Here is a 26,690-nt window from a genome sequence, read left to right on the forward strand (position 1 = left end):
CATTTAGGGCTGATTCTTTACTGTATTATGATCACTTTTACCTCCTGGCCACAGACCGTCGATTTTCTATTGGTTTTTGATATGTTGTAGCTGTAATCAATGTCTTAGAAGCACTTTCCGAACACCAAAACCTTTTAATTCCCATACAAGTATGTGAGTCTTAAGGGCTCCGTTTTGCAAACTGGGGTTAACATTCCGTCTCTCAGAAGATAACTAGTGACTAGTTGCATTGAGTCTGGGTATAAGACGACAGCTCGTAACCAGCCAGGGTGAGTCAGTTTCTAGAAGCCACCGAAGCAGGGCAACTGTTCTCAAACAGTGTGCTGTAAATTCTCTCTGAAGGGCTGTTATTTTCCCTTCAGCTCTGTTCTCCCTTTCTTCCGTATCATGGAGTTTTGGTGAGTACAAGACCACCGTGTTTGCGTGCTATTTCCCAGATGCCCTTGAAGCTAGGTTTGGTTGGGCAATTAAGCTCAAGCCAGTGCAATGCAAGCAGGAGGAAGTGCAGCAATTTCTACCTAGAAAATTGCTCACTGCAGATGTCTCTTCTTCCTGTTGGGTAAAAAATGGAGCTGTTACATGGACCCAGACCTGCCAGCCTGCAATACCACATTTCTTTGGCTCTAGAGATGAGTCACAGCTCTCAAGAACTACCCTAGCCTATCACTTTGCAAGTGTTTTGATGACAAGAGTATGTCCTGACAACAAGAATTTAGTTTTGCTGTTTGTTTGTTTGTTTGTTTGTTTGTTTTCCTGGCAATAGCAGCTTAACTTCTACTAGGATACCAAATGACCGGATTTTCCAAGTAATCACCTGTGCTGTAGTCTGGAATCTAAGCATTCTGGGAACTGCCACCTGGCAATGTTTGCTAGTTAATGAGCAGATATACTGCCGCTCACCAACCTGTGATTTTCCCATGTTATTGAAATGATATGGCTGCATAGTGTTTAGTGAGGCAGAAGGAAATATGACCATATTTTTTTTTTAGTACTAGGAATTAAATCCAAGGCCCATGCCTTCTACCCAACACTCTATCATCACACTGTACCCAAGCTCTCATAATATTTTTAAGAGGGGCGAAAAAAAAAACCCTTAACAAAATGTTCAAAAGCAAGCTCTCTCTTATAGTGGTAGATCTATTTGTAGAGACCTGGTAAAGTGGAAGGGTTTTTCTTCTTCTGTTTATGATTTGTTTCTTTTTGCTTACCTGCACTTACACTATTTTTTTCCTATGAGTTTTTAAATTAGACGTTATAAAGATGAACTAAAACTAGAACGTAGAGGCAGATGAAAAGACCGCTCTTATAAATAAGGCTCCAAACTGTAGTTCTCAGACGGCTGTAGGCTTAGTTCTCCCTCATGTCACAACAGGCAGACGGAGGTTCAAGCTGGTTGGTCACGCCTCTCCTCCACACAGCCTTCCTGAGCCCCGTGCTCACTGAGGCTCTGCCTTCTTGAACAAGTAAAATCTAAGTTGCCATAGTCATGTTCCGTTCTCTCAGTGAGAAGGAAGAAAGAACACAGAGACACCTGCGAGACAGGTGCTGTGGATCCGGGCCTGGTGGCAGCACACCTTTGACCTCACGCTGCATTGTCGCCGCACCTAACAGCATGCTGCAATAATTTGCTCATGTGGTAATGTCCCTGTTCTCGGCTCTACATTCAGGTTAAACAAATAATTGAGGTGATACGGTTCTATTTTTAATTCTCAGAATAGTTTTTGTTTAATCTTAATGCTGTTAAAGAAAATATTTCAATTAAAAAAAAAGTTCTTTCTTGAAGAGAAAGGAAAATTCCTTCTCTCAAAACATTCAGAACGTAGCCTATTATTTTTCAGCTTTGTAACAATCCCATTGATCCACTCTGTCACCACGCTCATTTCTGAGCTTGTGGCACCTATTACTTATAGGTCAGGAGAAGACCTGACATTCAGTCCTGTCTCTAGGGTGAAGCTAATGAATTGTAAGATTGGCTCATGGTGAGCAAATTAGTTTTGAAATCAGGGAATTCACAAGTTTGCTATTTGCTTTTCTTTGAATTGCAGATTGCTCTCTGTGGGTCCCAGTTGTTTGTCCTTTGGTTTTATAGGCACTCTCTTCTTTGGAATTATTTTTCAGGTAAATGAGTAGATTCTATATTTCTGAAAGGAGTCCGAAGAATGATGCAAAGCTTATTCCTTCTGATGTTGTTTGCCATGGTTTCTTTTGATAAAGGACACACTAAACCCATGTCCCCTCTCAGCCAGCATGATATACTCCCAGCTAGGCAAGCATTGCTTGCATTCTGACCATCTGGTCCAGGTGAAAGCAGATGGAGGGAGGGAGGTGCCTGAGAGCCTTGAACTTCTGAGCCATGAGAGCAGGACTTCTGGATGAATGAGTGCAAAGCCGTGGGGCTCAGGTTAGAATAAGAAGAAGGATAATGGGCAGTGCTTTCAAAGCTAATAGCATCTCTGAGGACCTGTGCCTTAAACAGAAAAGTCAGCAATTCAACACTCCAGACCTTATCTTTTCTATTGTTTCTATGTTCTTTCTCTCCCTCCTCCTATCTTCCTTGACTCCTTCTTTGTGTGCTTGCTTCTCTTTTCTTCACCTGATACCATCCTTAGCTATTCATATGACTCCTCTCTTCCTTAAGATGGCCCCCAAATAGGCCACTTTAAAACACACATATTTTCTGATACGTGTCTGAAGTACCAAGTATCTGAAGCACCTTAGTTCCTGTGCTAGGTACAGGATAGCCAACGCTAAACAGGATGCACTGTCTGCTTTCCAATAGCTCATACTAGTTGTCCAGGCACTCTCACTCTCTGGGAGCATGAAGGGCAAGAAAGAAAAAAAAGATTTTCCCAGAAAGAGCCAAGAGACATGTCCCTGACACTTAGGCTTGAATTTTCAAGATAATAGGATTTTTCCAGGTAAAGACAAAAACAGCCCCCCCCCTTTTTTTTTTTACCCAGAAAGGACAAAGTACAAACTATTTTCCTTCCAAAAATTTTTCCTCAATACAAAATAGGTATCATCAAGAATTACTAGTGAGAAGACATCTCCCTCCTTATCTATCATGAAATAGATCACAGTGACTAAGGAGTCCAAATCTTGTTTTATGAACTTAGCACACAGTTGTCTAGAATTCTTATCAATTGTGAACATAATTGGATATTGAATAATATGTTCACAAAGGTTTGAGTGGCCAAGTGTTATATGGCAGTGTTCTCAGTTTACAGAAGTTCCTTCATTCTCCCAATCAGCCGATTTCTGAGTGTTATGCATGTCATTCTTGCAGAATAGCTCAGAGACAGCCATGCGGACAGCCATTTGGGAGGCATTGGTTTGGGGTTATTTCAGGCAGATTTACTACAAAGTACTCGTACACAGTCATTTAAAGGAGATGGGGAGTTTGGAAATCAGAGAGACTAGAAGTAGGTTTAGAAATTGCACATGAATTTAAGACACAGAGAGGAAATGCAAAGGGGCCTCCATCAGCTCTTCACAGTAATAGGTTCTTTGTAAACGAGGTTAAATGTCATTCCGTGGGCTCCGTCTTAGAAACCAGTTTGTAATTTTAGGAAGAAACCTTCCCAGAGAAGTGGGAATTACCATTTGAGGCCATTGCTGTAACCCGACGTCCGCAACCCAGATCTTTTTAATCTCTTTAAAGTTTTATGATTTTACCGAATATTGCTTAGACATATTACTCCTTTATAGTTTGCCTTTCAAAATATCTTAAGGAAAGCTTTTAGCTGCCTTCCGGTCTTAAGTTAAGCAGTGAGCTGACGGGACCTGGGAGGCATCCAGGCTTTCTTCCTATCCAGTGGAGCATCTCTAGCTTGGGGGTAAGGTGGACAGGAGTGTAAGGCTAAGGTTGCACAGCCTGGAGTCGGCCAGTATCCAGGGAGAAGAGTGTCATTAAGGCACACAGCTTCACGTTTAGTTTCAAAGTAAACTATTTCCAAGGCCCCTCTTACTTTGCACTCAGCTACCCTATAATGTGTAAAGGAAGGGTTGCCGATGTGAACAGAAACCCGGAGGACTGTCATTTGGCAAACATTTCACCAAGGCGTGTAGAGGAGAAAAGGAGACCATGAGCACATGGCCTCACCCACCCATCCGGAGTAACGTTGTGCTGTGTTTGACCGTGTTTTATCATTGACCCATGTTGGTTATTTCACCTATCCATTCTTGGGGGTACGGATATCTAGATGATTTCCTATTCTTCACACACAGCACACTTCACCTTGGCTCCGCACAGCTCTAAGGACTTTGCTCTGTCTACTTCAGGAGGAGAAAACTGGGGTCTAAGGAGTCTAAGTAACTTGGTCCAAATAAGAATGGTTAAGCAGCCCAACTGATGCCCACTGATGACTTCCGGTGTCAGGGCCGTGGGATTCCAACCCCATTTCCTTGTAGATAATGGAGGCCAGATCTGTCTTGGTTCTCTCTTCATGGGTGCCTCCCCTTTGTTCAGGGTCTTCTTTATGAACCTAGAGCTACGCAATAAATATTTAGTGCTCCTTGGGAGAAACATGTTATGGAGTTAGGGAGCAGAAACCTAAAAGGTGTTTCCTTGCACTCCAAATCATTTGATGAGGAGAGGCCATTCACAGAAACCTCAGCATGGAGAGTGATGTGAAGACTGACAGGGATGGCTCAGGGAGTCAAGGCTTTTGGCTCCAAGCCTGACAACTTGAGTTCAGTCCCCAAGACCCACATGATCGGTGAGGACTTGCTCCCTCAAGGTACAAATTAAGATGCTACTGGGATAGTTGGTGGTGTTTGCCAGGACTCAGTCAGTGCTTCAGCCGTTGAGTATAGAAAAGTGGGAATTGAGTCTGAGCACGACTTCCAGAGAAAAAGGGCAAGAAAGGCTATTCCAAGGAGAGAGGATAGTGAATGTTAAAAGGACGGGCTTGAGAGAGCCTGACGCATGCTTCTAGAGACTGGTTTAGAAGCAAACAAGGCTTGGAAGGGTGTTAGTGGGCACCATATCTAGAAAGGGAAGGTGGCTTCTGAAGCTCTTCAGCAAAATGCTGCGGGTGGCACATGTGGGTGACGAGTGTGAGGAGAGGCAGCACATTCCCCCTGAGCTATGGCCTGTTTGGCAGCCTGAGCAGAATGCATCTGGTAATGCACTACTCCTGTGTGAAGAGGGGGTGCACTGGAGCTTCTGCTGTCGAGTCCCTCCATCCCTCGAGGAGCAGCCAAAGGGCTTCATGTCTGCATCTGCGGGTTTGATGCTTTTTCTCCATAACGGTATTTCCTCTTGCACCGTGGGGCACCGTCAACCATCAACCTTGTTCTTGAGCTCTTCTGGTCACATGATCCACTGCTTTGGGGGGCTTGCTTAGTAAACACACTATTTCCAGTCTTCTGAACTGAGCTATAATTTCTTAAAGGACAAGAATTAATTCTTACACTTTTTTGTTTATTTTCCTGTGTGGTGGCAGCAAGTACTTGTTTAATCCTCTAAAGAGTCTAAAGAGTCAAATATTCAGATTTTTTTCCCTTTAAATTAGCTTAATTATTTACATGAGTATTTTAGCTAACATGGTCCAAACATCATCCAAGGACTGGCTGTCTCTGCCCACTACTTGGCCTATATTTTACCAGGCCCTGAGTTATATAGCCTAGCAATCAATTTTACCCTTTAGTACAGAATCATGACAAGGCCAGGAGAAAAAGGTTCTTGTTGCTTAATCAGCAAGGGTGCTGGGGAAGCAAGAAGAGTTGATATTGTGTGGTAAGGGGCTGAATGCAGACCACCAGGCAGAGACATCAAGAGTGTGATCATGTACACTAGGCAGAGATAGAGTACGAGGCCGAGTTCTGTGCTAAGCCCGGCTCAGAATGGTGTCAAAGGGAAGACCGCTTTCACGCCCTCTCTGAGAGTCACAGAATCACCAAGTTTGTAGAGGTGCAGTTTCTCGTTCTTTCATCTCTCTCTTCCCCTCAGTAAAGGCAATCTCAGGATGAGGCAAGAAACCAAATCGAAGTACACTGTGAAGTCATTGCATTTTCATTTTGGAGCTCTCTTCCTTACTTAAAGAAAATGAAGACTAGGTTCGAGAAAAGAGTCAGAGAAAAACAGAGAAAGCTGCTAGCTTTGGGCTGAAATCAGAGGTGTGCCACACTAGCAAGCCTAATGAGCTTGCTAACTCATTCAAGCAGAAGTCTGGGGACTATGTGTGGGAATGGAATTTCAAGGTTGTGGGGTAATGGTGGAAGGAACATAAAATCAGATCAGGCTGAGTTTATTGATATGGGTCCACTGAGTGAAAAGTCTGTGTTTAATATGAAAGCTTGCACAGTTAAAAAAAAAAAAGTGTCAAAAGTTAGTTTGAATGGTTGGATGAAGCATTTGTCAAAAGATGGCCTGCTGAAAAAGAGTTAGAGATAATTGCTATCCCTTAGTTTAATGTGGATGAAGGGATTTTAAGGCTCAGGGAAAGTGCAATGCTAGAGCTGGTAAGCTGTATAAAACCTAATTCTCCACAATGGGAAGGCCCAGAAGGCATGCCCTTCATTAACCTCACAAGACACAAAATGGATGGGGCTTGGGGTAGGGGGAGCAACCAGAACATTGAAGAGCTTTGCTGTAGCTCTTTTCCTTGTGCCAGACCTTAGGGCTGGAGACCCTGCTGCTCAGTGGGCTGAATTAAATGCAACACTTTTAATTGGGCCTTGAAATACCAGGAGCCAGTGGCAGCACTAAACTACCAAAGGCAAGGTGATGATAGTTATTGCAATGGGCACCGAAGACAAAGCAAGTCCATAATGGGCAGCACAGGTAAAATGGATTTTATGGTGGCATGACTTGTATGGAGCTTTGGTACTGGCTAATCAACTACGGTGTTTTCAAGCATGAGATAGGTGAAAAGTCTACTGCTTTTTTGTTTGGTCTGTATAAGCAGAAAAATTCTCAAAAAAAAAAAAGAAAGAAAAAAGAAAAGAAAAGAAAAGAAAAAAAGGCTACGTGCATGGAATCATAGCAAAGAGGAATCTTGGCTCATGAACTAATTTCCAAACTTGAGCCAGTTTGTAGACCCAGAACCCTTTGAATGGAGGGATGGCAAGGTTCCCCTGGGGAAGGACCTTGTTAAAATAACTAAGAGTGTTTGTTAGACTTTTTCCACTCCTTTCCCAGAGGGACCTACGGCCTTTTACAAAGGTACCTGTACACTGAGGGAAAGGAAACAATAAGACTTTTTGAGGTCTATTGGATACCAGTTCTGAGTTGACACTCATCCCGGGAGATCCCAAGAAACATTGTGGCCCTCCAGTTAAAGTAGGAGATTAGGGATGCCAGGTGATCGATGGAGTTTTGGCTGAAGTCCAGCCCACAGTAGGTGCAGAGAGTCTTTGCCTCACCCTGTAGGTATTTCCTCAATCCCAGATGCATAATTGGGATATATAGACTTACAAGTTGGCAGAATCCTCACATTGGCTTTCTGACCTATTGAGGGCTATTATGGTTGGAAAAGTTAAATGGAAGCCTTTAGAGCTGCCTCTGCCAGGGAAACCAGTGAATGGAAACCAGCATCTCACTCCTGGAGGGATTGCAGAAGTAAGTGCCACCACCAAGGATTTGCAAGATGCAGGGGTAGTGGTTCCCACCACACCTTCCTTTAGCCCTTCTTCCAGGCCAGTGTAGAAGACAGGTGGAGAATGACAGTAAACTATCAAAAACTAGTGACTCCAGTCACAGCTGATATGGTAGACATAGCTAGTGTCCTTACTGGAGCAGATTAACACATCTCCAGGCATATGGCATGCAGCTAATGATTAAAAAAAAAAAAAAAAGCCTCTTTCTCAGTACCTATCTATGAGGACCACCAGAACCAATTTACTTACAGTTGGCAAGGCCAGCAGTATGCCTTTACAGTTTTACCTCAAGGGTATTTACCTCTTTGGCCCTGTATCATAACTTAGTTTGAATGGATCTTGATTGTCTGTTTCTTATACAGTATACTGATGACATTATGATGACTGGACCAAGTAATCAGGAGGTAGCAACCACTTTGGACTTATTGGTTAACACATATGTGTAGAGGATGGAGATAAGTATCACAGAAATTCAAGGGCCTTCTACATCAGTAAAGTTCTTAGGAATCCAGTAGTGTAAGACATGCAGGTGTATTCCTTCCTAGGCAGCGGTTCTCAACCTGTGGGTCATGAACCCATTGGGAGTCAACCCTTTCACAGAGGTCATATATTAGACAGCCTACATATCATATATTTAAATTAGGATTCACAAAACTAGTCAGATTATAGTTATAAAGTCTCAATAAAGATAATTTTATGATTGGTGGTCACCACAGCATGAAGAACTTTATTGAAGGGTCACAATATTAGGAAGGGTGAGAACCGCTGTTGTAAGGTGAAAAATAAGTTATTGTACCTGGCCCCTCCCACCACCTAGCAAGAAGCACAACATTTAGAGGGCCTATTTGGATTCTGGAGGTAGTGCGCTCCTCGCTTAGGTGAGTTGCTCCAGCCCGTATATCACGTGGCTGGGGAAGCTGCTAGCTTTCTGTGGGCCTGGAACAGGAGAAGGCTCTTCAGCAGATCTAGGCTGCTGCACATGCTGCTCTTATGATCCGGCAGACCCTGTGGTATGTGAGGTGGCAGTGGCAGATAGGGATGCTGTTATATCATGTTAAGCATAATTATGACATGGTCATTGTGTTCACTTGAAAACCATGGCACAATAATATATGATTGTGTGTCAAATTGACAAGAGGTAAACTATTCTTCGCTGTCAACTTTTGATTACATCTGGAATCAACTAAAACGCAAGTATCTGGGTGTACCTGCCAGGGACTCTTTCTTAATTCAATCATTTGAAGTGAAAAAATCCATTTTTTTCACCAAGATATTTGAGGTGAGACGTTTCACCTTTAATCTGTTGGCAGTCTATATAGAGATCATGGGAGAAGGAAGCTTTCACTCTTTGCTGCTTGCTCTGACTGGCAAGTCCATTCCTCACTGGCATTAGCGCCTATTTCTTTGGGGTTCTGGTGTATACTGGAGACCAGGTGAGGCATCTAGCCTCATGGATGAACAACTACCAGATTCTTGGACCTTTCATTGGTAACAGCTATTGCTGAATGAGTTGGACTATTGGACACAGCCTGTAAGAAGGTATTTTAATAATCTCATCTATGCATATATAGATTAATTATTATCTAAGTTCTGCACCTAGTATTTATTTTTTATAGATATTGTGTCTCTTTCTCCATTTATCAATCTTGGGTAGAATCTATTATTTCCTTTTCCTAAAGATAATAATTTTTTTGCTTATTTATAGAACCACGTTCTCTCTTGCAACTTTTTGTCAGTTGTGTATGCATTATATACATTTTCCATATATTTATACTATTAAATAATATTGTTTCAATTTTAGGAAAATGTGCATTAACTCCATTCATGGAATATGAAGATCTTTTACTCTTAGAATTTCTTTTTACTAAGTACGACATTTTATTCCTAATTTATATCCGCTCAACCATTACTTTTAAGCTATTAAGTGTTTTTATTTTTGTCTTCTGTGTTGTAGCTAGTATTAACTCTTACATGCTCTATTTACAGTCACTTCTGAAATATTAACAATTTTACTTATGTAAGTAGTAGCCCTAACTAGTACTTAGCCTAATTAGTGATTAGTCTCACAGAGGAGGAAATCAGCCTTTTAATTATGTCTACATAATTAGTAAGAGAATATTTCTAGCACCAACATCAAATGGCACACCTGTCTTAAGTAGTAGTCTTCAAACTTGTCCTACAGCATTGGAATATGTTCGTATTTGGACAAATGTCTTTCTTATACAGCTTTTTATTTTTCATGAAATTTTAAATTAACTGCCACCCCTCCACCCCACTCCACCACCATTTTAACAGTCATTGTTTCACTTAAAAGCCATGTCTCAGCTGCAGTGCGTGCTGGACATCTAAAGGATCACAGCTATCCCCTTAAAAAATTGTCCTTGGCCTACTTGAAGCTGTTTCACCAAAGAAATGGCCTTTCTCATATGAGTTTGTTGTAGGCCGAGCATCTGGCATGAACGTCCATCGACCAGCTTGCTTCAAGAGGGGTCCTCTCTGTAGGGCAGCGAGCAATACTCTTCCTTGTTCTCTTCCTGTGCTTTTTTTTTTTTTTAAACAAAAGCACTCTATTTATAAATCACATGTAAGCAGTCTATCACATTTTCCTAGGAACCTAAATTAAGGTGCTGGTTGATAATGACACATGTATTGTCCTTAAATCACCAATGAGTACACACACACACACACACACACACACACACACACACACACACACACTTCTGCAATTCACTCTTCTTAGAATTCTCTAATTTCCTGATTAAGTTTGTATTTGTATTCCTTAATTTCCTGACTCCAGGGTTAGGTCCCTAGCCTTTGTATTGTAGTGTATCTTCCCACTGAGGTTCCTTCTGTGGTTAGTGATGAAGTGTGCAGTGAAATTTCAAGTAGTTTTTTCACAAGAAAGTAGATCAGTGCTGTTGTTTTAAATCATGACAATCTGAAAATCTGCTTACATGAGATTTATGATCTGAGAACTTGGCCAAACATATAACTGTAACTTTGAAGCAGCCTTCTTGCATTTCTTTAATGGGATTCTGCATTGCAGTCTAGTTCTAAGGCTAACTGACTTTAAAGATGCAATGTCAGTCTGAGTCTTCTGGAGAGAAAACCTGGTATCTTTCTTACAACACTTTCAGTGGACAATCAAAATTAACTACACCATAGGCTCTACTGTCTTGAGATATGTTTGTCATATTTTTAATTTCTTTGAGGTTTTCATCATGAAGGGACATTGAACTTTATCACAATCTTTTTGTCTGTGTCCATCATGAAAATTGAGTTTTGTTTGTTTTGTTTTGGTTGTTGTTGCTGCTGCTGTTCTTTTGCCCATACCTGGTTTTTTGTTGTTGTTTTGATTTCTTCTTTTGTTTTGTTTTTTTGTTTGTTTCCATACCTGGTTTTGATACCAAGGTAATTCTGGTATCAAAGATTGGTAGTATTTTTCCTGTTTGTATTTTGTGGGATAGTTTGAGGAAAAATGGTGTAGAGAACAGCTTTACCTCCTATCTCTGCTGCGGTTCGGTTCTCTGCCTGAGTCTGAGGTGTGTTTCTTTACTCAATGTTAAGCCACTTCAGAGTCTTCTGGAAACAACCTAGATGTCCCTCACCCAAAGAATGGATAAAGAAACTGTGGCATATTTATACAATGGAATGCTACTCAGCTATTAAAAACAAGGAAATCATGACATTTGCAGGCAATTGGATGGAACTAGTAACAATCATCCTGAGAGAGGTAACTGGGACCCAGAAAGATACACATGGTATGTAATCACTTATAAGCAGATATTAGCCATATAATACAGGACAACCATATGACAATCCACAGATCTAAAGAAGCTAAGAAACAAACAGGACCCTAGAGAGGATGCTTAATTCTTATTCAGAAGGGCAAACAGGAAGACACTGGAAGCAGCTAGAGAGGAAACAGGACAGGAGCCTAACACAGAGGTACTCTGAAAGATGCTTCCCAGCAGGAGGCATCGAAGCAGATGATGAGACTCAAAGCTAAACTTTGACTCAGAGCTAGGGAGTCTTATGGAAGAGTTGGGGGATAGACGGACCCGGAGGGGACAGGAGCTCCACAAGGATACCAACAGAGTTAACAAATCTGAGCTCAGGAGGGCCTGCAGAGATTGATGCACCAACCAAGGACCATGCATGGAGAGGACCTAGGTCCCCTGCTCAGATGTAGTCAATAGGCAGCTCAGTCTCCATGCGGGTCCCCTAATATGGAGGGCAGGAGCAATCTCTGACATGGACTCTGTCGCCTCCTCATTGATTACTTCACCCTGGCAGGGCAGCCTTGCCAGCCCACAGAGGAAGAGGATGCCAGCAATCCAGATGAGACTTGATAGGCTGGGGTCAGATGGTAGGGGAGGAGGGTTCTCCCTTTCTGAGGACTAAGGGGATGGGGTAGGAGGGGAAGGGGGGAGAAGGGTGGGACCGGGAGAAGATGAGGAAATGAGCTATAACTGAGATGTAAAGTGAATAATTAAAAAAAATTAAAACAATCTTTTTTAAAAAAAAAGTCTTCAATGCTCAGCACTGTAACGGATGTGCTATTTCCCTTCATCTTTACTATCTAGTCATGAGATCACTCAAAGGCCTGAGGAATGCCCTTCAGTTACTCTGCCCCCAGAACCAAATCCGTTTGCATGCAGCAGGCTCTCACTGTGTGGCCCTGGGTGGGCTGGTACTTGCTATATACCCAGAGTAGTCTCAGATTTGTGACACTTCTGCGGCAGACGTCCAACTGCTGGGATCGTAGCTGAGTACCACCACACACATCTCCGAACCGAATTTTGATCACTGAAGTGCTTTACAGTTCCTGACACTCAGGCGCTGGGAGAGTGAGTGCTTTGTCAGGTGGCTATGAAGTCATCAAGCAGAACAGTAGAATCCTGGCTTTCCTCCACCTTGTCTGGTGTTCTTTCCATCTCTCACTCTCCTTCACCCACTGTCCCCTCAAGCTTTGTTAGTGGAATTCACACATTAGAGCGGGACTCCTCACCAGGCAGTCTTGAGCGTGCATCTTTGCTCATTAGAGCCAGATAGAATGAAGGACACTAATTTGTATCCGCATTTAATCTTCCCTTCTTGTCTCTAATTTCCATGGAAATGTCACAGATGAAAAGATCTTGGATGTTTTTTAGTTAAATAAAGCTGCGTAAATGTCTTACATTAACACAGAGCTTGAAAATAGATTGCTAAATGGAGGTAGGGGTGGGGGTAGGGAAAGTACTCTATTTTTTTTTTAATTATGACCTGTGTGCATTACGTTTGTTAGACCCCAATGTGGTTCCATTCCCCCAAACCTAGAAGTGTGTGCAATGAAGGAAGGACACTTAAATTAATTTTGTGTACTGGGGAATCAAACCACATACGTATCTGCTTCCCTTAACCTCATTTACACCTATTTATATTTTTCTCTCTTTGCCACTTTTTTATATCAATTAATCATTTTCAAAAAGGAAGATGCTGAATTATAGATTCACGGATGTTGTTAAAACATACAGGACTCATTAAACAATAAGGATTATATTTTCTCATCTTTATTTTCATAAAAATCATAGTCACACCTACCCTTTATCCCTTCCTTCTCCCTCTCTCCTTTCCTCCATCTATCTCTCCAAAACAATCTCATTATATAGCCTAGGCTAGCCTAGGCTATCCTCAAACTTGTAATCCTCCTGCCTCCACCTCCCCTGTACTGGCTTTATCATCACATGTGGCCAAGATTCTCATAGCTCTTCCTCCCAACTAGGGAGGAACTCAGGGCTGTCCAAGTATATGCTAGGCAAAAACTCTACTCCTGACCTGTATGCTTTCCCATTCAAAAAAAAATTGTGAGACATAGTTTTACTAAGTTGCCCATATGACCTTGAACTTGACACCCTCTTGCCTTAGCCTCCCAAGTAGCTGGGTATGTGCTGCCACATGCAATGTGATAGTCTCTTTTAATTAGAAAAATTAGGAACAGGAAGTAGCAATTCATCCATTCAATGAACAGGGATCCTGAGCATCTCTTGTATGCCTAGACAGTGCTGTACATTGGGATAAAGGCATTGCTAAAAGGGTGGGCTAATGTTATACGGCCACCTCCTAATGAAGCACCTAATCTAACGGAGGAGAAATAGATACATAGAAATTTATGATAAAACACTGAGCACAAAACACCACTGACAGCTGAGGACGATATCAGGGAAAGCGTTTCCGAGGAGGGGTGATGGAGATGTGTTCTAGAGGCCATGGAGTGGAGTCCAATGGGAAGCACACACTAGGCAGAGGAGATTGAAAGTGTGAGCATCTCCCACTGGGAGGGGCATGGTGGAAGCTGAAATAAAGTGAGAGGAGGCTGGAGATGCAGGCAGGTTCAGAGAGCTGAACGCTTGTGTGTGTGGGAAGGAGGGGGAGATACCCACCTCCAGAGTTGGCTGACTGTAGGTGCTCTGTGAAACAATGCTGCATGTATTGTGAGGCGCAAATTGGAGGGAGGCCAAAGAGGACCCAGAGGTCGGGTGTCAGGGCTCTGGTGGTGGCCGGGTGAAACGGGGTGTTGACTTAGTACAAGCGTTATCACGGAGACAACAGAAAAGGAGAGTTTCGAGATGTGTAACGGCAATAGAATATCCAGGAGAGGTAAGGTATTGATGGAGAATGGGAAAGAGGGCTTCAGATATAATTGGTGCCTCCAAGATGGCTGCATGCTGAAGGAAAGAACATGTTCTGTAAATGTGATACTTGAGGTAGATTTGAAGATTACTTCCTGTTTTGCAGCTAAGGATGAAGGTGGTGGTGACAAGAAATGGTCTACCTTGGGTATCCAGAAGACAGTTGTTTGAACTGAAAACACTAAACACAAAACAGTGAGCAAGCCATCTCATGAGAAAAAAAAAACCGTAGTGGTGTCCCCAAATTCTCATTTATAACCTTGGACCACCATTGATTCCCACCGTGTCCCAACGATAATAAAATCATGCAGCTGAAAAGATGAACTATGTTTTTGCTATCTTTTCTGATCATTGTTCTTTATTCAATATAGAGTTACTTTAAAAGTCTATATATTCAGCAATGGAAGGCACCACTTACATTTCATTGCTGCATAAATGACTATTTTGGGGCTCCCAGTCTTGGAGAAGTAGAGCTTGGACTTTTTTTTTGGGTGCTACAGATCACACCTAGATAATCGTAGGCGAAGGGGATATTTGAAAGGCAGCTTGCCGGTGACGGGAATCAGCAGGAAATGTCTGCAAGATGTTTCTGAACTTCTCTCAACTTGGAGGCTTCTTTGCTAAGAAACAGGAGTGAGTGACTAGTCACTGTCAGCTGGTGATTTGGTGGCCACATGAGCCACAAAACACCCCCAGCCGTCTACCTAAGACAGATTCAGTTTCTCCCTTCTTAGTAGAATCTGCAAGGGAAATTCGAAGAGCGCAGTTCCACAGTCATGCTTTCTGCCACTCGTAAGAGCACATAGCTCCTGCACGAAGTCCCAGTGAGGAAGACATAGCCACGGGACTCAGGGAAGCTAGGCCTGAATCCCTGTTGTACACTTACTAGGATGGCCTCGGCAAGCAATTTCATGAGTTTTTTTTTTTTGTTTTGTTTTTGGTTTTTTTTTTGTTTGTTTTGGTTTTTGTTTTTGTTTTTTTTTTGTTTTGTTTTGTTTTGTTTTGTTTTTTTGTATCTTGTATTTATCATTGCAAAAGCAAGAGTAATCAGATCTATTTTTTTTAGCTATATCTTGATGACTCATGACTCTATATTTTTCCAGATTTCTCTCCTCAGACTCTTACTTTTACGTTCCATTGCTTCCTGGACGCATTCTGTGTATTTCAGAGGCAATTCAAACCCATACTTTTTATATTATACGTGATCATTCTTTTTTTTTTTTTTTTTAATTTATTCACTTTACATCCCAATTGTAGCCTCTTCCCTCCTCTCCTCCTGGTCCCCCAAGCCCATTTTTTCCAAGTTCAAACTCATTTTTATCTCTGCAAAACAATGTCCCCCATAAGGTTCCTATATTGGTGAAAGCGACCCTTGTCCAGCGATGCATCAGAAGTTTGGGCAGCATCCTTGACTTTACCTTCCATCCACTTACCATATCCTGTTTTCAGCTGGCTGCTATGTCCTATGGATGCTATCCTTCCATCTCTGTACGTTTCTTTTGTTACACTAGCCGAAGCCACTGCTACCTTTCTGTCTAGGCCGGCCGTGACCTGTCCCTTGTACTCACGTACACTGGACATCGGACTCAGTCAGCTGATTTTGAAATGTTCCTGAGACGTGCTTTCCACCAGGCTTTCAACAATACATCAGCATAGCTCTCAGCCTCAGTCAAAGACACTTGTTATTGCAGAGGGGAGTGGTTAATGCAGAAACTTGTAACTCAGTGAGGTGACTGAGTGCTTAGCTACCCATGGGACATCTGTATGGCATCCTTTCTCCAAGGCTCAGGGAGCACTGTAAAGGAGGCGAGTAGAAAGAATGCAAGAGGCAGAGGGAAAAAAGGAGGGCTGTGAGATGCTGGCCTCTGGACATGATGTGGCCATTGCACTCACAAACTCACAGCAGCTGTGGCTCCTGGAGCAAGAAAGACCTGCACAAATCAAGCCAGTTCAAAATCTAGCATGAAATGAGGAGAGGCTCCCAACGGCCCACTTCTAGCTGGAAGTTCACGGCAATTCGTGACTGCTAAGGGGAAGACAGTGGTTTGTTTTGTTTTGCTTTTTTAGGAAGTGGCCATTGGTGAGTCTACCTGTGCCCCCAGATAGAATTCATTGGATTATTGAATTCAGCAGATTATTTAAAAAACAAAAAAGAAAAGAGAACTGAGCAATATTGGGGGCAAAGGAATTGAAGAGTGTGGGGCTAGATGTGATTGTCTGTTACAGGAAGCCTACCCAAGGAGCCCACTCAGACACAGTTCACAGCCAACTGAAAGTCTTTGTTCCAGCCAACTGGGGTTACAGTCAGGCCCTCAGGACTCAAATATAACACCAAGCTTTTAGAGTAGAGGGTTGTTAAAGGGAGAAGTGACATATTGGTGCCTCACAAGATGTTTAACAGACGTTAAAATAAGTTAGCTGGGGCATCTTGAGCTCAAGTTCCTAGAACAGAGGTAAGTACTTTTCCCTGGGTTTCCCACCAAGGAGATCAAGTTTTAGCCAAACCTAAAATGGTCTCAGCAATAATACAAGATGGAGGAACAGCTACACTGTCTTGCCCTATCATATATTGAGATACATTCCATATATTATAAACTCTTCAAAGAGTAATATATATTATGATATATAATTATATATAAAACAATGTTATAATATGAAAAAAAGATATGATTCTCTATCCCAATCATGTTCTTCTATATCCTATCTGTTTCTTTTTCTTTCTCATGTCTTTTTCTTGGGGAGCCTTCTTTCCTTCACAGCCTCCCTTGGGCCAAGTGAAGCAACCCTCCCTGCTCAGCAGTTCAAAACGTTCAATGCTCCTCTGAGTATAACACGCACAAATGTCATTTTGAAGCCTTACATCTTTTTCTCTTATACATAAAATGCATATCCTAAACATACTGCTTACTGGTACTATTTTTTTTAAAGAAACACACACACACACACACACACACACACACACATCGTGGAAACAAGGAAGGGTTGGTTGAAAATAAAATAAGTCATTCATAAAAGAAATCTGTGTTATTGCTCTTCCAGGAACAGGAGGTTTCAGAAAGAGAGCCTCATGGGTTCTTGCCTGCAGGAATGGGGGATGTGTGCAGAGTGTTTCCTGAATTCAAGGTGGAGAAGCTTTTATTTACCCTTTATGAATCTGACATCCTGTGGTTTGGGAGAAATCTCTTTTACTGTTTATTGTTGCAAAGTCACCTCACTTTTTTGAGACTTGTGTGTGACATGACCAGGTTGGACAAAACTACATCAAGGTCTCTTCCAACTCTGACCTAGCTTGGTCTGAATTTCAAATCATTCTTTTTCAACTTAAGACTTTGAGGTCCCTTTTGTTTTTCTCTCCTATACTCCTCCCCACTCTCTGTGTGTAGTAGGTAAAAATGGGGGTTCCAAAGTTTTGGGGGAAAGTGGGCAAGAGTGTGTATGTTGCCCATCCCATAAATATGGCGTCATTCTCTTTTCAAAACAAAGAAACGTAAGGGTTCAAGAACTCACAAAACCTCATCTTAAACTCTTCATGGTGGTGCTTTTCAAAGACAGTGACAGTCATGTTTACTTCCTTGAGTTGCTCTTCTCACGCTGAGTCAGGGCTTAACAGCTTGACAAAAGAGTAGGACCAAGTTGATCATATAAGACGCCCGAGGCGAGATCAGAAGTGTATGTGGCATCTGGCTTTGTTTCCTTGTGTTATTTACTCTGGGCTAAGCCAGTCCCCTACATCACACCAGAATACTCTAGCAGCTTCTGAAGAAGTCCATGTGGAAAAGGGCTGTGTTTCCCTACCAGCAACGTGTAGCTACTTGCAACATGAATGAGAGACCTTTAAAGTATACCATACAGCCCCTGCAAGCTCCACAACCAGTCGGTACTTGATGATAGCCTCATGACAGATCATGTGCTAGATCACCTATTTGCTCCCCAATTTCTAACTATAGAAACTTAAAGACGAAAAAAAAAAAAAAAAAAAAGAAAAAAAAAAAAAAAGATTGATGCTATTGCAAGCCAGAAAGTTTTAGGTGATGTGTGATGTTCCAAATTAGACTCAGATAACTAATGCAGTTTTGTAGACAGAGAAATCACAGATTTAATCCTGGGTCTTGCTCCAGAGCACATGCTCCTAACTACAGTTGCACCATTTTCTAACATAGTCATTGTAACACAGCTAAAACTTATGGTACGCCTTCCAGGTTCTGTGTCACAGGGGAGAAACTGAGATGAGAAATTTAGAAACTTATTGGTAAACCGAGAAGTTGAAGTCAGGTGACCTAATTCCAAACCTGTGCTACTCGTCGCTCTAGTAACAACCAGAACATTCATTCAAGAAAATTACTGCAGAAAGAGAGTGCCAGGGAGGAGACATGAGGGAAGGAGGCCTTTTCTGGGAAGCTCACATGCTATGGAGAAGAACAATTATCTAAACTATCTTTTTAAAAATTTTTTATTATTAATTTTTTCTTGTTACACCTCAATGGTTATCCCATCCCTTGTGTCCTCCCATTCTTCCCTCCCTCCCCTTTTCCCATTATTCCCCTCCCCTATGACTGTTCCTGAGGGGGATTACCTCCCCCTGTATATGCTCATAGGGTATCAAGTCTCTTCTCGGTAACCTGCTCTCCTTCCTCTGAGTGCCACCAGGTCTCCCCCTCCAGGGGACATGGTCAAATGTGAGGCACCAGAGTACGTGAGAAAGTCATATCCCACTCTCCACTCAAGTGTGGAGACTGTTCTGATCATTGGCTAGATCTGGGTAGGGGTTTAAAGTTTACCACCTGTATTGTCCTTTGCTATCTCAGAAAACTGGGAATAGGGCTTCCTCAAGACCCAGCTATTCCACTCCTTGGAATATACCCAGAAGATGCTCCAGCACACAATAAGAAAATTTGCTCAACCATGTTCATAGCAGCCTTATTCATAATAGCCAGATCATGGAAACAGCCTAAGTGTCCATCAGTAGAAGAGTGGATAAACTATCTTATAGTATAACTAAATAGCTTTGAAACCACCATTGGCTACTAAGCAAGTAAGTAGATAGACCGTTGTTCCACTACAATCTGATACTACTTAGATTGTACAAGTCTTTGCATATTGGTCAACATTTCATCAAAGTTGACTGTAGTTATTTCCCAGCTCAATCTCCGAAGTTGTAGGAGTTGGTCCACTTATAGAGTGCTTTCAGCATGAACTATATAATATTTAATCTCTGCTCTCCTGCAGCACTTCAGTAGCCATCCTTATATTGAGACATACATCACTAGTTTTTGAGAGAGGATGGAGGATAGACCGAGGCTTATTTTGCCTTTGAAGTAAGTTAACAGGTCAGTGATAGTTGAAATGAGAAATCCTGGCACAGGCAGAGAGAAGGAACTGTGCGCTCTGTCCTTGGTAGATGTTTTTTGAGTCATTTGCGTCGTGTAGTATCTGGAGAGTTCTGGTGAGTCATGCATTGCTAACAGTGGAAGGAAATGCATTTTCTAAAGCTGTCTGTGATGACTCATGCCTTTTAGTTGGCATCAGCAGATGCTGGTACCCTACTGACTTGGTGATCCAAGAGAAAGTATCTCCAACAGACAGTTCTGACACAGTTCCCCTCTAACTCTGATACATTTGGCATGGGCCTTTGATTTGGCTTGCAAGATGTTTCACGTAACATGGTGACTTGCTTCTGGCTTGGTGTTGAAGGGATTGTTTAGTAACAGAGAGGAGCACATGGATTTTTTTTTTTTTTTTTTTTTGTGTGGCAGCCAGGAGGGATAACTGAACAAATGTCCTCTCCACTGATTCGTTCCTCGTGTGGGAAAACTTTCTTTTTATACATACATACTCTCTGATGGATACATGAAGCTGTTTTACCTTCAGCATTTGGGCAGAATTTTCAGTGAGTGATCTGGGAACGATCTATATACAAATGACAAAGATAGGCTTCTCTGCAGAAGGAAGCACAGGACTGCGTGTTAGGAACCACCTAGGTTTCATTTCTAAGCCAGCCAGGTTTGCATATGACCTTGAGATGTACACTTCTTACTCTGTTTTAAACTTGGGCTTCCTCTCTGAAATGGACAGAAAATAGCCTACCTACTTACCCAAGGCAAAACCAATTTCCTAATAGGAAGATGACTCAGCGGTCTAGGGTAGCTGCGTACGTTGCCTTGTCCTGGGCATCTTAAGGTAGCAGAGAGCCAGAAGACTGCTGACCTTACCATGCAGATACAGCCTGACACTTGGGGATGAGAAGGAGATGGAGTCACTATGGTCCTGCATACTAGGTCCTGAGAGAACACGACAAACCAGATACACTCAAAGGTTTTACTGCTTCGTCTGATTTTTGTATGTTTGGATTATCTAGAGAGAGAAATTCCACCAATTTATAATCTGGGTCTGCATTTCTTTAAGTAGAGGGTCATATTGTCTGACTGTTCAATAAATAGAACCATAGTGCCTGTAATTCCAGCATTTGGGGACAGGAGGCTGGAGGATGAGATGTTTAAAGCTATCTTCAGCCACATAATGATTTCAAGGGTAGCCAGAGATGCATTTAGCCCTGGGAGTTCTATGGGAGAAGAGTTTAATATAGCTTGGGAGTTGTTAGAGACAAGCATGGGAAGAAGTGGTACTCTATAGCTTGACCAGTCAGACCTAATGGTATCATAAGTTCACAATGACATGGCCCACCACCTTTAATGGACATTTAATGTGTCCTCCATGACTTTTCAGGCTGGAGTTAGTGGGCCCTCCTCTCCACTGCTTGCAGTGAAACTGTTTAAAGCTGATGCTGAGCACCTTGGATGACGTTTGGATAGATTGTGAATGTAAGAGCTTCTGTAGATCTTGGGGAGGGGGCATGGGCATAGAGCAGCCTTAGGTTCACAGCAAAGCTTTGTTTTCACGGGGACTCTTAGCAAGTTGTTGTTCCCATCAAAATAACTCTGAATGGCTTTTTCTTGTCCACAGTAGAAACACAGCCATGGAGACTGAATCCAGGGACATGGAGAGAGAGCACTAGCATGGCACGGGAGACTCCCCTGATCCAGCAGGTGTCAACCATCTGCTGGTTCTCAAGCCAGCCAGCATTACTTGTTCCATTCAAACTTGTTTGAACACTAATTTACTAATTTTTAAATTCAGTATACAATGTAAAGGATTTCTGGATGGTAGTGTTTGTTCTCAGTCATGCCCTCCGTGCCCCAACCCCGATTTCCCCATGATTGTCCCATCCTGATACCTAACAGTGCATTTCTGCTTTCATGCCACTGGCATTCCATTTCCATACTCAGCACTGTTTAACCTCTCCCACTTTCATGGCCCCCTTTCCAGTTTCATGACCCAATCTCTCTCTCTCTCTCTCTCTCTCTCTCTCTCTCTCTCTCTCTCTCTCTCTCTCTCTCTCTCTCTCTCTCACACACACACTCACACACAGAGTTATAACAATGATTTCCACTTTCCTAAAATGTCATCATTTGCTTTTTATTCATAGCTGAATAGAACTCCGTTGTGTGTGTTCCACATTTTTGCCCACTCATTTGTTGATATATATGTAGACTAGATCCATTTCCTAGATATGGTGAATAAGGCAGCAAAAAACATGGATGTACAGCTATGTCTGTGGTGGACTTTGGTGTCCTCTGAATATATACACAGGGCTGGTGTGGATGAGGCATATAGCAGTTCTAGTTTTAGTTTCTTTGTGATAACCATTCTGACTATGATGAAATGAAATCTCAAAGCTGTTTTAATTTTAATTTTCCTAATGGCTAAGGCTTTTAATCTTTCAAATACTTATTGGATACTATTTTTTTTTCTTTTGAGAATTGTCTATTTAGTTCATTAGCCTATTATTGCTTAAGAGATTTTGGAAGTTTAAGTTTTAATGTTGAATATTTGTATTTTTATATATTCTGGATACTAATCCACACACACACACACACACACACACACATATATATATAATATGTATATATATGGCAATCTACAAAATGGTAAATATTTTGTTATCTCTATATAATATATTTTTACCATTTTGTAGATTGTCTCAGAACTTTGGTGAGTGTTTCTGTTACGGTTTAATTTTATGATTTATCATACTTATTAGGATTATTTCCTGTGATATGGGAGTTTTTGCTTTGTTTTGTTTTGTTTTTCAGAAAATCCTTGCCTAACCCTATGTCTTAAAAGGTTTTGCATATGTTTTCCTCTAGTGGTTTCAAAGGTTCGGGTCTAACAATACGGAAAGTGAGAGATATGGATCTAGTGTCATTCTTCTACATATGGACAGCTGTCCAGTGTCGCCAACAATCTTGCTTCAGGAGTGTTCTACTTTTTTTGTTGCATCAATAAGTACCATGACCAAAAGCAACCTGGACAGGAGAGGCTTCCTTTCAGCTTACTCTTCCAGGTCTCAGGTCATCACTGAAGGAACAGGGCAGAGCTCACAGCAGGAATCTGAAATAGACACTATGGAGGAATGCTGCTTCCTGGCTTACTTTCTGGTTCTCCTCGGCCAGCATTTTATATATCCCCAGACCACCACCTTCCCAGAGACAGCAGCACTCACAGTGGGCTGATCTCTCCTCCATGAATCATTGATCAAGACATTTCTTCACAGATGTGGCCACAGGTTGATATGATCTGATAAATCCCCTGAGACTCCCTCAGATGCCTCTGAGCTGTGTCAAGTTGGCAGCTGTAGCTAACGAGGACAAGGAGGGTGTCCTTTCTCCAATATACGGTTTTGGCACCATTGCTAAACATCAGGGCACTGAAGCTCTGTGGGTTTATTCCTTGGTGTCTCATTAGTGTACATGTCTATTTGTGGCAGTACTATGCTGCCTTTTTTGTTGCTATGCCTCTGTATAATCTGAGATCAATTACCTCCATCACTGCTCTTTCTGCTTGTTGATTTCTTTGGCTATTTTGGGTATTTTTACATCCATATAAATCTTAGCATTAGTTTTTCCAGTTCTGTGAAGAGTGTCACTGAAATTTTGATGGAGATTGCACTGAAACTGTAGATTGGTTCAGTCATAGAACTATTATGAGAATGTTAATCCTGCCAATCCATCAACATGGGAGGTCTTTCCATCTTCTAGTGTTTTCTGTAATGTCTGAGATATCTTAAGGTTTTGATCTCCTTAGTTAGGTTTATTCCTAAGATTTTTGTATCTTTTTAGGTGATTGTGAAGGAGATTTTCCCCTGACCTCTTTCTCAGCAAATTATTGATGAGTAGAAAGCCCTCCCCTCCTCTCTCTGTGTTGGATTCTGTTACTTTGCTGCAAGTGTTTATCAAATCTAAAGGTTCCTTGTGGAATTTTTAGGCCCTTTTGAAGATCATGTTGTTTGCAAACAGGGAAACTGACATTTTCCTTTCTTATTTATGAATTTCTATTTTTCTTTAGTATTCTTTCTCTAGTTAAATCTCTGAAGACTGTATTGAAGAAAATGGGTATCTTTGTCTGTTCCACATCTTAGCCAAGGCTTTATGTTTTTCTCTAATGTAACTTTGCCATAGGCTTTTCATAGATAGAACTTATTTTGTTGAGATGTGTTCTTTGAATTTTTTATTAATCTGGGCTTTTATTACAAAGGGTGTTGAACTTTATGAAAAGAATTTTCTCCATATGTTGAGGTGGCCATGTGACTGCTATTCTATTGATATGTTATCCATCATTTATTGATTTGCACATATTGAACTACTGGGAAGAAAATAACTTTTTCATGGTTTATGACCTTCTTACTGTGTTTCGGAGCTCCATTTGCAGATATTTCATTGAGAATTTTCATGCACATGAATATCTATCAGAGAAATTGGTCTATACTTTTGTATTATTGTGTCCATTTCTGGTTTGGGTATCAATGTTACCCTGGTTTCATGAATGGGATGTTTCTTCCCTTTGTGTTTTATGGAACAGTTTAAGAGGTGGGTTAGCCTTTCCTTAAACATTTGGTAGAATTTGGAAGTGAACCTATGTCATCTTGGGGTTTTCCTTGTGTTGAAACTCTTTATTGTTTCACTGATCTCATATTTTGTTTGCCATGCATCTGTTAAAGTGCTTTATGCCTTGTTGATTTTAGCCGGGTCGTATACATTTAGAATTGTGCAACTTTCCTAGATTTCCTAAATTTTTGTTTTGTTTTGTCTTACAACATAAGTTTTGCAGACTGCAATTTTTCTCTAGATTAGAATGGAGTCTGTTGTGGCATCTCTTTTCTCACATCTAATTCGAATAATCTCTTTTTCTTTCAGCTATTTTGGCTAGGCAGTTGTCAATCTTGTTCATATTTTCAAAGAATCAATTTTTTGATTCTGTATATTGGTCTTCTAATCACGGTCTCATTCATTTCTCCCTTGATCATTATTATTTCTTGCCATGTAGTACTTTAGGGTTTGGCACGCACTTGCTTATTTAAAACTTAAGCTACATCGCTGGGTTGTTTCTCTGAGACCACTCTGCCCTTGTGACTGCACACTTTCCTCTTAGTGCTGCTGTAGCTGTGTCTCAAAGGCTCTCACACATTGCACTAACACTCTCACTTGGTCTTAGGACTTTTTCCAGAGTTAAACAGAAACACAACATTTATGACTGAGTGTGGCTTCTCCCAGCCCTTTATCTTTGGCATCAGCTTCTGCCCACAGTCGGATTGTTTCTAGTCTCTAGCAGCTGAGCTTTAGATGAGAGCAAGAACCAACTTCTCAAATCCTCAGAGAGGTTGAAGGTGACTCCACTTGGGTCCGTTCTCTAATTGGAGGACCCTGCAGGCCATCAACATGCTGTCTCTACTGTGCTGGGCATTGGCTGTCCCACATGTGCATTTCATGACCAAGGCTGTGAAGGATATAGAAGCCATGCCCCTGCAATGCTCCTGTTTACTTTGCTGGTGGAAGCTCTCTTGAAGACCAGACATTAGCTCTGTGTGTCATTGATGTCACAGCCCCATCCTGGGAACTTGAATCTGTTGTTCAGACCATAGCGGGGTCAGCATATCCCTCAGGTTTTGTTGTTGTGACTTGCTGAGTGATGATAGTGGTGCATTCATATAGTCAGTCCCCAACCTAGGCACTCTAGGGCATTCTTGTGATCTCAGCTTCAGGTTTCCACTTTCCACTTCTGCAGCAGTCTCTGCATTGCCTATATAGGTCACCTTTCTGATGCTTAGTCAGTCATTTTTATGGCACTGGGTCCAGGAGAGGACAGTACCTCTCTGGCAGCTACCACCCATCCCAGCCTTAGTGGGAACCACTTGGCAGCCATTCCTGGCTGCTTCTCTATGGAAACTTTTGTAAATTTCACCACATCTTGTTGATTTTGGCCATTTTCATCTTCCCGCACTCACCTGCTATCCTTTGTGCATTTCTGCCATTTATTTATTTATTTTTTGGCTCTGTGTCTCATAGAAGTAGAATCATTTCTTTTTTTATCCTGAACCTCTCCCTCCTTCGAGTCACCCAGAGGCAGCTTCTAATCTGCCATCTTCCTTAGAAATCTTGAAGACCCTAATCCAGAACAGTGAACTCTTTATGAGGAGTTTGGGGAGAGATAAAGTCTCAGAGGTTTTTGTGTAGCAAGACATTCATATTTACACATGAGAATATCAGTCATGACAGTGACTGTGGAGCTGTGTGTTAAGCATATTGTTCTAGCAGTAGTAAAAAGATGGGCTGGGTGACCTTTAAAATCATGTGTTGCTATGGTGTTTGCAATGGCAGGAGGGAGGCAGGAAGAGGGAGGAAAAAGGAAAAACAGAGAAACGACAGTAGAGCGAGGGAATCGTGGGTGCAGTGCAGTAAGAGCAGGTAAGCAGACCAAACTCTCTTTTTGGTTTACTATTCCCTGTATAGTTTTACTTGCATCTAGTGCTGGGGTGGGCGTGAGGGGAGAGAGGCAGGAGGAGGAGGGACTGCCAAGCCTGACTGCCTGGATTACTCTTCACACAAGGAGCCAGTCGACCGCCCCCCTCCCCCACACCTGCCCCCCCCCATTCCCCATATCATGACTCATGCCTATTGTGTTAAGCAGGGCCCCACAGATGCCTCATCTCATGCTATCTCCTGGGGTCCTCAAAGGTTTCACATTTGAGTCAAAATTTACGCTTCCACTGAATACTTCCACACTCTTCCCACCACCTCTGGGACATCGGCCCATTGCCTATCCTCAGCATCACACCTTGGAGGGACTTTCAGGTCCCTCACCTTTACCTCCAGAAGCCCCTGAGAGCCAAGGGGTGGGCGGGGCTCAGATCACAGCAATCAACTCGAAACTTGTGCTGGCTCTGCTTGGCTTTAGAACCCCTTTGCAAAGCCCGTCCTGCTGAGTGAGTTTGCCTCTGCTTCTCCACAGCTCCCCCTTTAATGACCACATTGAGCTCTTTTCTTGCTCCTAAGGCAAATCTTCTCTTGCTGTGTAATGCTGACA

The 26,690-nt window shown here is 42.0% G+C and overlaps 1 pseudogene; it reads right to left on the reverse strand.

Moving 5' to 3' along the window:
• LOC127201999 (NADH dehydrogenase [ubiquinone] 1 alpha subcomplex assembly factor 4-like) overlaps nt 1-26,690 on the reverse strand; it is a 75,728-nt pseudogene that overhangs the window by 25,679 nt on the left and 23,359 nt on the right.

This window comes from Acomys russatus, chromosome 18 (assembly GCF_903995435.1).
Source record: "Acomys russatus chromosome 18, mAcoRus1.1, whole genome shotgun sequence".
NCBI lineage: Eukaryota > Metazoa > Chordata > Mammalia > Rodentia > Muridae > Acomys > Acomys russatus.